The sequence below is a fragment of the Melospiza melodia genome, chromosome Z (genome assembly GCF_035770615.1).
Source record: "Melospiza melodia melodia isolate bMelMel2 chromosome Z, bMelMel2.pri, whole genome shotgun sequence".
Lineage (NCBI taxonomy): Eukaryota > Metazoa > Chordata > Aves > Passeriformes > Passerellidae > Melospiza > Melospiza melodia.
The window spans coordinates 75,188,505-75,194,272 of NC_086226.1; the positions used below are offsets into that span (position 1 = coordinate 75,188,505).

Here is a 5,768-nt window from a genome sequence, read left to right on the forward strand (position 1 = left end):
AAAGTCAAGACTAATTCCAATAACTAATTCCAAAGACTGACTTATTTTTTGACCACTTAGCTTGATTATCAGGGGGAAAAAATCCTACAACCATTTTACAATCCATTCCTAAAAGAAATTGGAGCTAACTGCTTCTTTTTAGGAAAGCCACATTGCCAGATTAGCATACAAAACATATTTTTAAGGAATATTATTTTTTTTTTCCTGAGGAATAGTAAAATAACTTGGATGAATATAATTACTATCCAAGAGGCTACACATACAGGCAAAAAGAACAGTTGGTTTTTTTTTGCAGTTGTCATTGCCAGCAGCCCTACCCAATCCAGCTTTGAAGTCTGATTTGGAAATTTTTCCCAGGGTACCAGCCTCTGATTTCTTTTTTCCTGGAGCATCCCATGGTTCTGTGGAAACAGTGATACCTTTGTGCTCCCCAGGGATCACCAGTGCTGCAGAATGGATGTGAGCAGGGGAAATGACACCTCAGTTGTGAGCAGGAGAGAGAAGGGAGCCCCCATCGCTGAAGTTGGGCTGGGGACCGCTCCCCGAGGGCTGAGCAGGGCGTTGGTGGCTCAGAGGGTGAACCCAGCACTGATGCCACATCTCCACCTCTGCCTGCAGATCACGCATGTTTTGGAGGCAGAGTGACCACTGAAAAACAGAGGTTGCCATTAAATGCATTTCTGTCTTAAGTTTCAGCTTCTGATTCAGGCTAATTACAGCTCCTCTAACCCAAGACTGACCCCTTCCACTCTTTCTGGCTGCCCCAAATTCACAAAGACTGTCTTGGAGCTTCCCTCCTTGAAAACTGAGGAGTTCCATCATGCAAACAAATTCATACTTGAGACAAAACATGCAAGGGAGATGGAGGGCCTTCTCACTGATCAGGGGCATGCAGGGATGGGTCATGATGGGGAAGATGTTGCACTGTTCTGGCAGCATCTCACTCACAGCTTTCAGGGAATGCCCATACCAGAGACCACATCTGGCCAGCCGAGCCTGGGGACTGAGTTCCAGTTTGGGAGGGTGAGCCAGCAGTAATGGTCCTTACCTAAAAGACATCAGAGACCAGCAGTCAGGTCCTTGGCAGTTACCATCCTGTGTCTGGGCAGCTGCTACTCCTGGGGGAGAAAATGCATGTCTTTCTTCCAAATCGTCATGTGTTCTCATGTGAGTGAGCAATTATGGTGAACTTCCACATTGAAAACTGACTGCACATGCAGCACCTTCTCACATAACCAACCTGCTCACTCTGTGAATTCTCACTTTTGCTGATTTCAGGCGACTGAAATAGATTTTTACTACCTTTTGCTTTCTAGTTCCATAAAACTGATACCATTGAGAGCAAGAGAAGGAGAAAAAGGTTTCCCCTATTTCATGAGCTTTCACATTTCCTTTACCAGGGACAGTGCAGAATGATGCAGAAGACATGGCTTCATGTATGGATCCCAACCAGTTATGAAAAGCAATAAATACAGACTCCTATACCACACTTTTTCCTGGGTTATTTTTCAGAGCAGAGCCACTTTATAATGCTTTATAAAATTACTTCCTGAAGACTGCATTTCTGCAGCAGCACAGCTATTTTTAGCAACCAAAACTCTGGAACCACCAAACCACAAAAAGAGCTGTGAGGTACATCAATACCAGCTCACCTGACATCCTCAACTTTGACTCTGTACCCATGCTGCCAAAGGATCTTTTACTTTATCTGATCTGTCAGAGAATATCCCAAACAACAAATTTCTAGTGGAATGGGTCCTCCAACCATTCAGGATCTTGGCACTGAGCTAACATAGAAGGGGAGAGCTACTTAATAAACATGAAACACCACAGCAGACAGGTTTTCAGTAAGAGGTGAAGAAATGAAGTCTGGGGGAAGGAAGGTCTGACAATGTCTTTGCCATCACGCCGCAGTGTCACGTCACCAACTTGGCCCAAGCAGATGCTCCAGGCTCTGTGCATATGCCCTGGCAGCAGAAATGGAACTGGTTCTGTTTGCTTCTTTTTAGTGCAGAGTTATTTGCATGGCATTGACAGATCTTCAGGTATAACAAGGGAACAAGCAAGCAGAGAACAGATGACTACTCTGTGCTGTGCAAGGACACATGGTGAACAAAGACCCACGAGCATATAAATCCCCACCTGGTCAATTATGAAGTTACACCTTTATCTATCATTGTTACCCAGATGAGGGAAATGTCCAGATCTCTGGCAGTTTTGCTGCAGCACCAGCTGCAAGACATGCCAATGGCTCTAATTGCTGAAAACCTTGTTGTGGTGATGAAATTGATGCTTTATCTTCACTCTCAGTAATAGTCATGGATACTGATTTGAAGCCAGAGTCTTTCCTCACAGAAACACCTCCCCCTGCAGTAACTGGCTTAATCATATATATATATATACATGGTAACAGACCAAGTCCCCTCTAACTCTTTACACACCCAACACTCAAAATGCAAATGCCTGTCATTTGAAGGCCTAAATTTTTTTTTTTGCCAGATTCCTCACCTGGGGGAGATCATTTCAAAATCCCTAAACTAAGAGCCAGAATAGCTGCTGCTGGCACCAGTGTCAGTATTTCAAGCCATGGCCACTGCTCTCAGCCTTGTGCCAAACTCTGCAGCAGCTGTGCCTGAGAGGAGTGATGCCAGTCCATCCATGCCCTCCCCAGCATACTTGGAGAGGTGGTGAGGGAGAAAGAGAAATAAATAATTTCCTCTCACTTCTTGTCTTCCCCTCAAAATGGGGCGAGGCCCCCCTCAAGACACGTGGAGGAGCTGCTCCTCTGCTCAGGGACTTCAAGGGAAGCTTCAAGAGGTTCATGAGGAGGGAGAGGGATCTTGCTGCCCATTTTGGGCTAGGCAGACACACGCAGCTTCCAAAGAGGATGGATGCCCGCTGTGGTGTTGGGTGGAGCAGATGGCACCTCCACAGCGCAGCCTGGCCTCACCACAGTGGGGCCCTCTGTCTCCTGCACATATCCCAGGCCACAGCGGGGCCCTGCATCTCCTGCACATATCCCAGGCCACAGCTCCCTGGACATCACCTCCCAGGAGCACAAACACAGCCAGTAAGCAGCTACGTTTCTGCAGAAGCAAACTCCTGGTTTGGATATTGTGGGATGGACTGCAAAGCCATGACCAGCCAAGCTGGCACGTGCCTTTTGGGATTTGAATAAGAACTGTCTCCATACTGTTTCTTCTGCTCAACACCTTGTGGGTCGAATTTTTATCGGGAAGATTGACTCTTACCAAATATTCTATGATGTTTGTGAAATAATTTGGGATAATGAAGGCCGTATTCCAAGTACAGTTTTTAGTCTGTTTTCCTTTCATCCAGGTACAGAGACAGGAGGGCTAAGTAAGGTGCAGATCTTAAAGAAAGGGATAATAGGTAGTGCTGAAGCAACAGTGGAGAAATAACAAGCAGTGATGTCACAAATTAATGCTTTAGGGTCACTCAAGGAATCACCATCAAAGATATTCACAAAAATAGATTTAATAGCTCTTTTTTAAAATGTGCATTAACAAACTCAATGGCAAGGTTCACTCTATTACCTACTTCATGGATGAAACATACAAAGGTAAATCAAGTCAGAATCCATTTAGAGTGACAGAGACCAAAGATCTAACATGGGAGGTGTGGGAGGTTCTCCCCTTGAGTCACGAGGCTCAGAGTGAATCCCCGGCTTTCTAAACTCGTGATGAAGCCTAGCTGCACCTAGGGCCAATCTTAGTCTCAGACCTGGACAATTGTTTGTATCAAAGGAATCAATTTGTTTGCAAAGGCATCCATTACATGATTTCACCAGTATTAATTTAGCATGCTATCAGCTACTTACAGAGGATGTGTTGCAAGGAAGGTATCTCTCTGCTTGGAGTAAGGAAGGATGTCTTGATCTCAGGTAAAGAATCTCAAACTTGGAGAGGCATTCCAGCTCCAGTGGAGATCACACGTATGCAGCCACACTGCCTAGCAGGGAGAGCTCAATTAGGCTGTTATATTTAAGGGATAAAGCAGTTGGCCCCCAGTTCAAGTGCATACAACGAGAAAGGCAACCATGAGACTCCCTGTACCCACACTCATGAGTCTTGGCAAATCCACCTGCATTAACAGCATGCTTGGTGCTCCAAGTCCACGTGCACCTGTGCTGGGTCACTCTGCCCTTTGTGGCTTCCCTGGGGAGATTCTGCCTTGCCTATGACCAGTTTTTACCTCCTTTGGAGTTTGTACCAGACTGCTGCTAGTTTGGCTGAGGAGGCTGAGTGCATCCATCACAGGTGAATGCCCTGAGTATGTCAATTTCTCCAATCTGTCCAGCTTGTCAATTTGTGCAAATGAACATCAGTGAAACTGAGTAAGCTTCATCCCCTGGGGAGCCAACCCTTGACTGCAGACATTTCCTGGTTCTCAGCTGCCATAAGGATGAAGCAGCAGGCTGGTTCCATACCCTTCTGAGTGACTGCATTCAAGTATTTCCAAATATTTTTAATGTTCCTTTCTTGCTTGTCAAGGTTACATATCTTTGGATAGGGTTTCTGTAACAGGTTTCTAACATCCTTTCACATACCCTTAAAATTGCCTGTAATGTTAGAGAGGGCTCTGATTTTTGCATAGTTTAAACCAGTCCTAACTGCAGAGCTGTTATATCCTGTGCATCTTGCCTCAAGGCACAGTGTAAATGAAAGTGAAGCTAAGAATAGGGCCTTGTGTCTCAGCTGAGGAGAGAAGCATGTGCCTGCCTAAATAAGGAGAAGTAGGTTATGTTTCTAATAACAAGCAACTTTTTTCTTTTTTTTTTTTTTAGGGAAAAAAAAAAGTCAAAAGTATCAACAAATTTGAGCTGATCTATTCTCCTTGCCCCATTCCTAAGCAGATAAACTATATATATAAGAAAAACAGACAGACAGAAAATTCCCAAAGGAGAATCTTGTCTTGTTTAAGATATAATGAATTTAGTCTTCAGAGACCATGAAGTCTGAGAGTTTTTAAGCTCTGTAATGTCAGTTGAATAATTATCTCACAAAATGCATTTGTGTAGGTGAAGTCCCTCTGGTTTAGTTGTTTTCCTGCTATGAAATGGAAAGCTGCTAGCCCCTTGGAATAAAAAAAAAGCACAGGGAAACCAGAGAACATCAATTTTGTGTAAACACTTCTTTCCACTTGTATTCTTCACCTAAGTTTTGGTGATGAAACACCTTAGAAATAAGGTTTGTCTGTGACTTCTCTTCCAGTTGCATGCACAGACAACCAGAGTGAAACATTAAAATAAGGAAAACTAAACATTTTGCTTAAGAGTTGAGTGTTAAACATGTTATTAAATGAAAATCTTAGACTAGGTCGAAATACAGACATTTCAGAAAAACACCCTTACCAAACATTTTTTTTCATTAAATTCATTAAAAATAGAGTATTACTTTAATTGCAAAGTGACTGTGACATTAACTTGATTAGTTTTTTTCAGATGTAGAATATTTTACATTTAGGAGATAAAATCTGGCAATGTGGCCCTGTGGATATGGAACTGGATTAAGAATTAAACTGTTAATTGGCCAGGCAATTGGGCAAAGTACATAATCCCTCTGCATGATTCATATTTCTTCATCTTTAATACAGAGTTTTCATGCACTTCAGCTTTCCCAAAGTGTTTTGATTTACACAGATAAAAGGCTTATATTAATTACTGTAGATGAATACTGAAACGTCATAAAAGCATTGCTTAATGAAATATTGATTTAAAAAATATCAAGTAGGACTAAGTCCTTGCC

The 5,768-nt window shown here is 43.1% G+C and overlaps 1 long non-coding RNA gene across 1 annotated transcript; it reads right to left on the bottom strand.

The window, feature by feature from the left end:
* Positions 1–439: 439 nt before the first annotated feature.
* Positions 440–3,942, bottom strand: LOC134431914 (uncharacterized). The gene is made up of 3 exons (XR_010031143.1): positions 3,842–3,942; positions 971–1,048; positions 440–648 (listed from the first exon to the last, which is right to left on the bottom strand). It is a non-coding gene; the product is annotated as an uncharacterized LOC134431914 (long non-coding RNA).
* Between the last annotated feature and the right edge of the window lie 1,826 nt (positions 3,943–5,768).